Source organism: Haliaeetus leucocephalus, unplaced genomic scaffold, assembly GCF_000737465.1.
Source record: "Haliaeetus leucocephalus isolate CR32 unplaced genomic scaffold, Haliaeetus_leucocephalus-4.0 Scaffold752, whole genome shotgun sequence".
Taxonomy (NCBI): Eukaryota; Metazoa; Chordata; class Aves; order Accipitriformes; family Accipitridae; genus Haliaeetus; species Haliaeetus leucocephalus.
The window spans coordinates 3,178,826-3,188,231 of record NW_010973188.1 but is presented as its reverse complement, the minus strand read 5'-3'; positions in this window follow the sequence as shown (position 1 = coordinate 3,188,231).

The following is a 9,406-nucleotide window of genomic DNA, read 5'->3' as shown; positions in this document are numbered from 1 at the left end:
TTTCTTTACAGCAGACACACTTACCAAAAAATAAAGAAAAATGCTCCCTGCTTTGAGGAACTGAGAATCCCTAGTAGCTCTTTCAACAATATGATACCCATATTCTCATTCACAAAAAGCTCCATTATACAATTCAGTCAAAACTCTTTTTTGATTTTTATTCCTAATGTGAATAATAAGCCACCTGCCTGGTAACAACATTATGGGCACTTAAAAAAATTTGCTGTGGAAACATTTGGAAAGAGTTGCATGCAGGAAAATTACTTGCTAAAGAGGTTTAGTTTAAATGCAAATTCAGCCTCAGCTCATCTGTACAAACATGTTTTGTAAAGAAAGGGAAAAAACCCCCACTTCACCAATGTGCTGATCAGTGCTCTTAATAGCAGTCTAAAACATGCATAAATTAAGCAAAACTCCCCAGTTTCTCCAGAACAGGGCAGAACTTAATCCTCAGGCACTGCCTGCCTGAAAACTTGAAGATCACAGAAAGGAAGAGAGATGAAATGAGGTTTGGATGCAGATTTCAAACAAACACTTTTAATACATGAGTTATGAATATGGAAATTTTTTTTTTCACAAATCCTACCTCAAATTATGAGGCAATATTTAAACTGCTGTTGTGAATCTTTTGTTCAGAGTAACTTAACTATTTCTATATATTATAGCTATAGATATATAATATCTACTATTTTGTAAAAAGACTTTGTTCTACCTAATTGTGTTGTCAAATCACCTAGATCCTCTCTGCAGTAAAAACAAATATTAAGTTCTTTCAGAAGGAAAACACCCACCTCATTTTAAAAGTAATAAAACATAATAACAGGTAGTAGGGGTGAAAGTTCCATTTGTCAGCCCTATCTTTGAGCAGAGCTAAATCATTTAGTAGAAATCTAGTCTTCAAAAGATACATGATAATGTAGATGACAAGAAGAGTGGAGAACTCTATGATTGTGGCTTGCAAAAGCTGCTTTAAATAATGAAACACTGAAGTTGAAAATGTCAGCATTTGATGAACTGAACTGTAAAGAATCACAAGAGATTCCTGCAGACCCTGAGAATGTTATGTAGTGGATCGTAAGCAAAACTGGCAAACACTCAAAAAACCCACTAGTGTTTTTGCCAGTCAATGCTAAGAACTTACATATGGTCTTTGTTCAGGTTCCCTCAACTGGAGAGGGTTTCTCTCAATTTAAATAGTTGGCAGTCATCATTCTAATTTTCCTAATTGCAATTGCTTTTTAGTGAACTCTGCTTGAAAAACTCCTGCAAGGGACCTTGCTGGAAGTCATCAAATTTACCATCCTGGAGAAGAATCCGGATCCTTGTCAGCCATGGCTACAGCCCCACAGAAAACAAGGGGCAAGATAGATGAATTCAGCTTAGGAGGAGTATAGGAATTACTTATCTTAGGTCAGAGGTGGCCATCAATGTGCTTTGAATAGGAATAGACAAGAAGCTTCTGTACAGAGGTAGATCATTCTTTTTGTCTTCAGTTTACATCTTTTCACTTCAAGATTGTACATACTCTGATAGGTCAAAATTGTGATCCTTGAAAATGCTATGCTTGTTTTGAAAGAAAAGGATAGAAATCTGCATTTTTTTTCCTGAAAATTTTAATCTTTAATATGAACAAAGCTAATCAATTAATCTACGCATGGATTCTGAATCTAGAGAATTTTCTGGATTTTCTGTGTGCTGCTGGCTAAAAGTCAACACAAGTAAAATAAGAAAAAGGAAGAAGGGCTACATGAGCTGAAATTTCTTGCTACAAATGCTTGCTTTCCTGGATGACCCTAGTCTGGGCAGATAATGGCTCTACTCTTTACACCCCAACTACATGTGATTCAAACAAGAATCTAACTCACAGACAGACTATTTAGCACTGAGGCACATCTTCAGGTTATTTCCAGATAGGAATACAGACGTGTGTAGCTAAAAGATTCTGTGCATGATGTTCCTATCTGCTGCATGCAATATGATATTGCCCTGCAAATCTGTGTATTCTAATAAATCAGCCTGCAGATGCGTGGTGAGAGTGCCTGCTTTTGTGCGCAAAAGGCTTCTGAAGAGACCATCAGCAGGCCTCTGCGGAGACACCGCCTATGCCAGAGACTGGAGCCCCACTGGGAGAACTGAGTGAGTGCCTGAACGAAGGAAGGAGTGAAAGGCAGCCCCTCAGGTGGGCTCCCTTTGCCGGCAATGAGGAGCTGCAGTTGCGTGACTCACCGGCTGGCTGTCACGGGGAATGTCTGAGAGCTGGACGATGTTGTGAGCATGCTGTGGATGGACCACAAGTTGTGCACTGTTTAGATTAATCTGCTACTGCTTTAGGGAAGCACAGTAAATTATGATGGCAAGCTTAAAACAATCTGACAATTATAGAGACTTACTTTAAACGCAGCTGTTAAGGGAGGATACAAATTTCTGATTTTCATGATCATCCTTTGTTTAGGCTCAATGTCCCGAGCCCAACAGATGAACACTGTAAAACTAACTCTAACCAACAGGAATGGAAAAAGGATCTGGTGATGTGACAGACTCTGAGGCAGGTTAATGCTATTGCACAAAATACTCTACCCTCCCACATATGGGCTTCAATCCAGAGACCAGCAAAATCAGTAGGAAGTCTTTCCATTGATTGCAGCTCACTGAGATTGAAACCTTTTGAGAAAAACAGCATATCTACTTGTTTATGCCCCTGCTCCACCCCTTTGTGGAGGGTGGTGGTCCATTGCACACAATTTAGGATCACAGTCCTTCTTGCTGAAAGCTGCTAGGCAGGTTCTTCCCCCATTCTCCTCCTTGTGTCCCAGGAACACCACTCTGGAGCAGGGCTTCTTGCTGCTGTCCCTTTGCACAGGAATGCAACAGCATGTGGACTACTGCTGTGTGTACTTAGCCTGCCTCAGAAAAAAAAGGCCTTAGGAATCAGACATGAGACTGGTGTGATAAGGACAGATCAAGTCACTGACTCACTCTGACCTTTACATGCCTGTTTTGCTCAGGATCTCGCAGGCTGTTTGGGACAGCTACAGTTCATCTGCTTTGGAAGCAGTCATTCACATCACTTTGATTTGGCTGGTTAAAAACCCACATTTTAATTATCTGGTGTTGTCAGTTCCTACCAGGCCCTTCTTGGCTAAGCCCCTCTGCTATAAGGCCAGACTGAATTTCTGTTCTCTAAATACAGGTGAAGCTCTGTCCTGGGCTGGCGTGTCTCTCTACAGTAGTCTTATGTTACAACCTGCCTGGTGGCAAGATCAGTTCAGGCTGTGCCTGGTGTCGTGTTTGAGCCCAGGTGTTTAGCCTTTTTCTGGGGTCTGCTTCATCCCTTCTGGCATGTCCTAACTTCCACTCCTCAAGCTCCTTTCCAGCTGCAGCCTACACCAGGAAGCCTTGTACATTGTTACCCTGCAGGCTTACTTTCTTGAAACTGGTTTCTGTCCCACCCAAAATGGGCATGAGCTGTGCCTATTTCCACCTGAAGCTGCTTGTTAGGCACGATGCCACACCTTATCACAGACCTACACAATATCTGAGAGTGGAGGGGACCCTCAGAGATCGTCCTGCTCAGACCAGGGTCAGCATTCAAGCATCCTGATGCAAAACACAGACAGACACACTACAGACTGACATTAAACACCTCTGCAGACACCTTTTACTATTGGAGAAAGTGATGGAAATGAACGCCCAGCGTTTTTCTGCCTACGTACTTTAAAATAAAAAAATGCTTGTAATTTTCATTTCATCACCTTCCACCACAAGCCTTGAAAGAGCAGCAGACAGAGAACCTATACACATACTCCTAGCCTCTAACATTGGTGTGGCTGGGAGCTGCTCCAAATGCATGATTAGAAGCAGCATTCTGCCCTTTTTTTTCATCCAGAGAGCCAGGATTGCTGCTCTGTGTGCCCAGCTGGTCTTTACACAATTGTTTACCCTGACAGTCAAGCTCAGGTACTAGTTTCTAGCACAGCAGTCTAAGCAGGGCTGGGTTTCTCTCTTTGTGACATGGAGAGCAAGGTTAAAGTGGACAGTAGATACCCAAGCTGCCCAACCAGCATCATCCCAAGCTGTCAGAGGGGGAGACCAAGCACAGACAAGGGGGTGAAAACATTACCTTTTGGTTATTAAGCAGCTGCTGCAGGAGTAATCATGGCTGGTGTTCCCACGAGCCATCACTCCTCTTTCCATTGTCTCATACCACTTCTGTCTGCTTCTCTTCCACTTGTGCCGATGGGCTGGTCTGCCTGTATTATAGATAATTATGAAATCTTTAAGACATTCTTCAATGCTAATTCAAGTCTGGAAGGGCTTTATTTTACACAGACACTTTTTCCTTCAGCTTTCGTAAGTCTGAACAGCACACACTGCAACAGTGAAAAATCAGGATCCGCTGCTGAAGTTAATTTTTGAAGAGGTTAGTATTCTTGGCATATGACATAGCCATGCTGTGAGAGTTTTTAAATATTAGTTATAATATTTACTTTGCTTTTGTGAAGAATGTGTTAGTTTAAACATGTCTTCTCCTAAGGTAAAGTGAAATAATTAAATGTATTTTCTCATTTTTGTGGTCCTTTCCACCTAATTTCCTCTACAGTTTATTTATTTTCAGTGTACACAGGATTGTACAAAGAAACAAGCAATTGCAAGGAATAGTGTAATAAAAAAGTTCAATGGGTCTTTTAATTGTTTTGTAGACAAGATACATTTATTTCCTTGAGGGGAAGAATAATTGCAATAGCACAGTGTGGAGATTTTCATATCTTGCAAAAAATCTTGTATTTCTGAGTCAATTATTTTATGTACGTGAGGATAACTGTGAAACTGCCAAATATTCTAGTAGAGATTTCTGCTAGTTCAGGAAAATGGAATTCAAGACTATGCAAATCCACACAACTTCTTTTACTCTGACAGTTATGTCAGGAACTTGAAAAGAAGCCAACTCCTACTTGCCTTAAGCATGCATTTTGTTGGATATGGCAGTGGTCTGTAGTGACAGACTGGCATTAGACTTTTGCCAAATGGATCCAACTTTTGGTGTGACAATGCAAAACAAAAAAAAGTCCTTATGGCAATCTCTTTTGGTAGTAGTCCAAGGGACAATGATGACCATTACCCCAGCTATCATTAGTCTGTCTTCTTTTCCCATCCAGACTTGTAGCTCTGGACTAGCTGCATGCTAATCTGCTTTGGATACCGAGTGCCACAGAGGACCCGTATTGCTCCAAGATATGAACTCATATACAGACCAAACCCTAAGTCTCATCATAAAAGTTCCTTTGTCCCTGAAAAGCTAGTCTGCTTCAGGACCATGTGACTCCCAGTCACAAAAGTGAGCATGATTTATCCGCTGGCACATGTGTATAGTGCCTAATGCAACAGAGCCCTGATCACAGTGGCAATAACAATGCATTGGGAGACGATGACTTCTTCCAGAGGAGGTGCTGGGGAAGGTGCTACAAAGATTCATTCATGGTAGCAAATCCAAGGCGGGGGAGGCAGAATGCTGTTTACCCAAGGTAATATAGTGTGAGTCTGGAAACACCGAGATGTGCCAGTGCTTATCATTACAGATCTCCAAGTCACAAAGGAAGGCCACCAGTAGCGAATGGGTTCAGCAAAGGTAAGCCACTTCCTTCCAACCCTCACACATCCATCCAGACCTAGTCTGACTATCTGAGTTCCCTGGAAGTGAATGTAAGTGCCTACATGAATAGAGTGAGCAGAACTTGTCTTTTTGTGAAACATTATTAATGATATTTATACTGTGGTAACACTCAGGAACGGATGAGGCCTAGGAATATTAGTTGCAAAAAGTAGAGTAATTACAGTTTCTGCCTGAAGGAACAAACAACAGTCATGGTTGGAAGGTACAGTTCTGTTCAAAAAATACCGTGTAGAAATTATAACAACATCGACATGGTCTTACTCTGCAAATGTACTTCTTCTATGTATTCAGAGTCACATGTGCTATATACTTTAGTGGCATAATAAAGGTCAATTACTTCTTTTCCCTACTCTGATGATGATGAGACTAAGCTGTTCTCTTTTGTTCAAAAGCAATACCTTCTAAATTAGAGTCATGTTACCTGTACAAAGCTGTGGCTAAAGGTATAATTTAGCCCACAAAATACAGGGTTTCTTTGCAGATACTTGTGTAGTATGGAAAAGGAAAACAGCAGATACAAGTCTCCAGCTGATTCTGAGCTTACAAGAAATTATAGAGACTGCTTTTCCTCCTTTAGCTCAGAAGTTTGGAGTAACATCATTGAAGCTAATGGAGCTACACTACTGTAAAAGTGCTCTTCTATAGCCAAAATTGGGGCTGAACACAGCATTCAACCTTGTCAAATTCTAATATGTTAACTGTGAGCTCCCAACCCAGCTTTCCCTGCAGGCTAAGGCTTGCTGCCTGGTGGATCTATACAACAACAAGGGCCACTTGCTGGCCCTGTAGCCTGACACATCGGACATTGCCGATGATTCAACTTACTGCCTGGCTAACCTGGACATCAGGTCACGGAGATACTGTGGCACTATGCTGCATAAGGAAGGCTGAGCGATCACCAGTGCTCAGATGACTTCACCCTCCACATAATGTTCATCTTCCCTGAAGCATCCTGCAAAGGTCACTACTTTGTCCTGCGAGCCTATGCACCAGACATCAGCCATGAGGCACGGGGCCACAGTCCTGTCTCCTTCATTTGCTGAAAAAGAACTGTGGAGGTCTGAGTGCTGCCAACTTCGTCAGCTTGAAAACAATTGTCCTTCCTCACTCAAGTCATGGGACTGGCCCCAAAGTAATGAGACTTGAACAAAAACATATACAGCAGTTTAGTTCTTGCTTTCATCTTGGTTTGAATAATGCTATTTTGGTCTCATTGCAGATACTCACACTCTCAAACTGGCTTCTCCCCTGTCCATTAAGCCTTTAACCCTTGAAGCAATCCTGCCACCTCATCTGGCAGCAGTTCTGCCTCCTGCATCCATCCTGCTCCCAATATTCCAGCCAGTTCTGCCCTTCTCAGCCTCAGCTACGCCCTTACAGCAGAGCACCCAGAGGGCTGCCCCTCTGGCAGGAGGTGTACCAGACTAAGGACCTTTATGTTTCCCTATGTTCACCCTTTAGTCACAAACCATGGGCAAAAGGAACAGAAATAGCGTGAATTGCTTTCCCAACCTGGTAGGTGGTGTGAGATACTAACTCCTGTTTATAACTGCAAACTCAGTCAGTGCCTTTTCCACAGGAGGTGGGGAGGCAGCCAGAGCAGGTTTCTCATGAGCAGAGATACCATTTGCAAGAGGACCCCCAGGAACGTTAGTAGCCACCTGGCTTGTTTTTGAAAGGCCAGTATCTAGCTGTTTGGTGCTGGACAGATGTGCTTTTTGTCCTTTGGAAGCAGGGACTTCTATGTGTGAAGAAATTTTGAGCTGAGCTTTAGACTACAGTGGCGGTTCACTGAAGTTCTCTTTTAGCTGTTAAAATTTCTGCGGCCAACCCAACGTGTTACTGCAGCCAAACCAGGTCCCTAACACCCAAGACCCTCCAGACTTGGGGGAGTGGGTGAGGAAGTAAAAAAAAAAAAAGTAACCAAAACCAGACAAACAGAGAAGAAAAGTATGGATTTCCTTGTTAGAAAAAAAAAAAGAGAACACTGAAAGTCAGATCTGCCATGTAAATTTGTGAGGAGTGCTTGACTTCAATGAATTAATCTCAGCTAATACTTAATATTTTTTCAAGAATGTTTTTAAACCTCGATCATTTTATGCAAGGCATCGACCTTTGTGGATATATTTCCCTTGAGGTCCCTTACCATTTGCTGTACAGTAGCCAGTAATACACTGCATTTGCCCGCTGCTTGACATGACTTAAACCCCACATTTCTTAAAAGCAACTGGCTTCTGCTGTGGAATGATGCAGTTTTTGCCCTCTGTTCAACAAACCAGCCACACACGTAGTTGTGATCTCATTCTGGAAAACTTCTGAAGGACAGCGGCCTTGTGCAGAGCAACAATCCCGAGTACCACATGAGTTTCTCTCTGCTTACTCAGTCCTCACCCCACCTCTCTGGTTTCAAGGTATTTTTTGTTCCCTAAACACTGTAAAAACATTTAACATACTCAGGATTGACAATAATTAGCCTTTGGAAGGCTGAACAGTTCAGTTCCTGAGAATGTCTTCCAAGTTAAAAGAACAACAGACGTATATGTTTGCTAAGAGAGGAGGCAGTGGTCTCACAGTTAACTTCCTAGTTATCTTCAAGCTGGGGCTCCTTTCAGGCTTTATTGCAGTTTTTTTTTTTTTCTGAACCACCGCAGAGTTTCATTCTAGTTTAACCCACTGTGGACTTAGAAGCCCCCAGCGCTTGTGGCATTTTCTTTTCAAACACTGGGTTTCACTTCAGAGTGCTGGAGGCACAGGAGCAGAAGCCTTTAACGTCAATGTGGCTCCCTTCCTTACACTATGACTATAGAAAGCTCTAAACTCTCTTCTATTTAAAACATCTATTTATTTTTGAGCAGTTTTATATAGATGAGAACTAAGGAGGAAGGGACCGTTGTGCTCCTAACACTGGCTCTTGCCTGGAATCCTGTCAATGTAAAACCCTCCTGCTCCCCGTGCCGGCTGCGTAGCTACACCAAAAGCATTTAAGAACAAAATCTCATCGGTTTGGAGCCAGGGTCAGTGTCCTTAAAGCTCTGGAAAAGAGCAGAGGAGAACCCAGGGAGGAGGACCTGGATTCCAAGCTATTGGATTTGCAAACTGTTTGATTCTCTGCAAAGTTTCTTGGAAGGAACTTGGACACATCAGCTTCTGAGTATTTTAAAAGATGTAACATTCGGTTTATTTTGTGAACTTGTTTTTTTCTTTATTTACAATGCTAAAAGGGTGACATCGGTTAAGACACACTGGAGAAAAATGTAGGCAGTTTTGCTTAGGTATGAATTCCAAGTGTACAGTTTGTATTTTGTTCTTTAGGAATACAGACTGCTTTACAAACATAAACAAGAAAGAGTATGGTCCCTCCTAATCCTGCTAGGATTTCTGCTACAAGCAATCTCAAAACTATGGCTCTCATCAGGCAGAGACTGAGGAATGTGCTTACCTTTAACGAGTGTAACTGCTTTCATTGAGTTCCTACCTACAAAGTGAAGCACGTATATCAAGCTTTGGGGGTTTTAAAGCCTTACCTCCCTCAGAATAGAAATGCTGAGCTGTTGCAAAAATACAGGTGTGCTACCCCAACCGTACGGGCTAGCTATGCTGGCCGTGCCACAGGCAGCCCCTAAGTTAAAATACGTGTTCCTGAGGCTCGCTGAGCGGCGCGGGGTCAGCCGCAGGCTCCGATCGCCCCGCTCGCAGCCGGGACCCCGCGGCCGCCCCGCTCCCCGTCCCCATCCC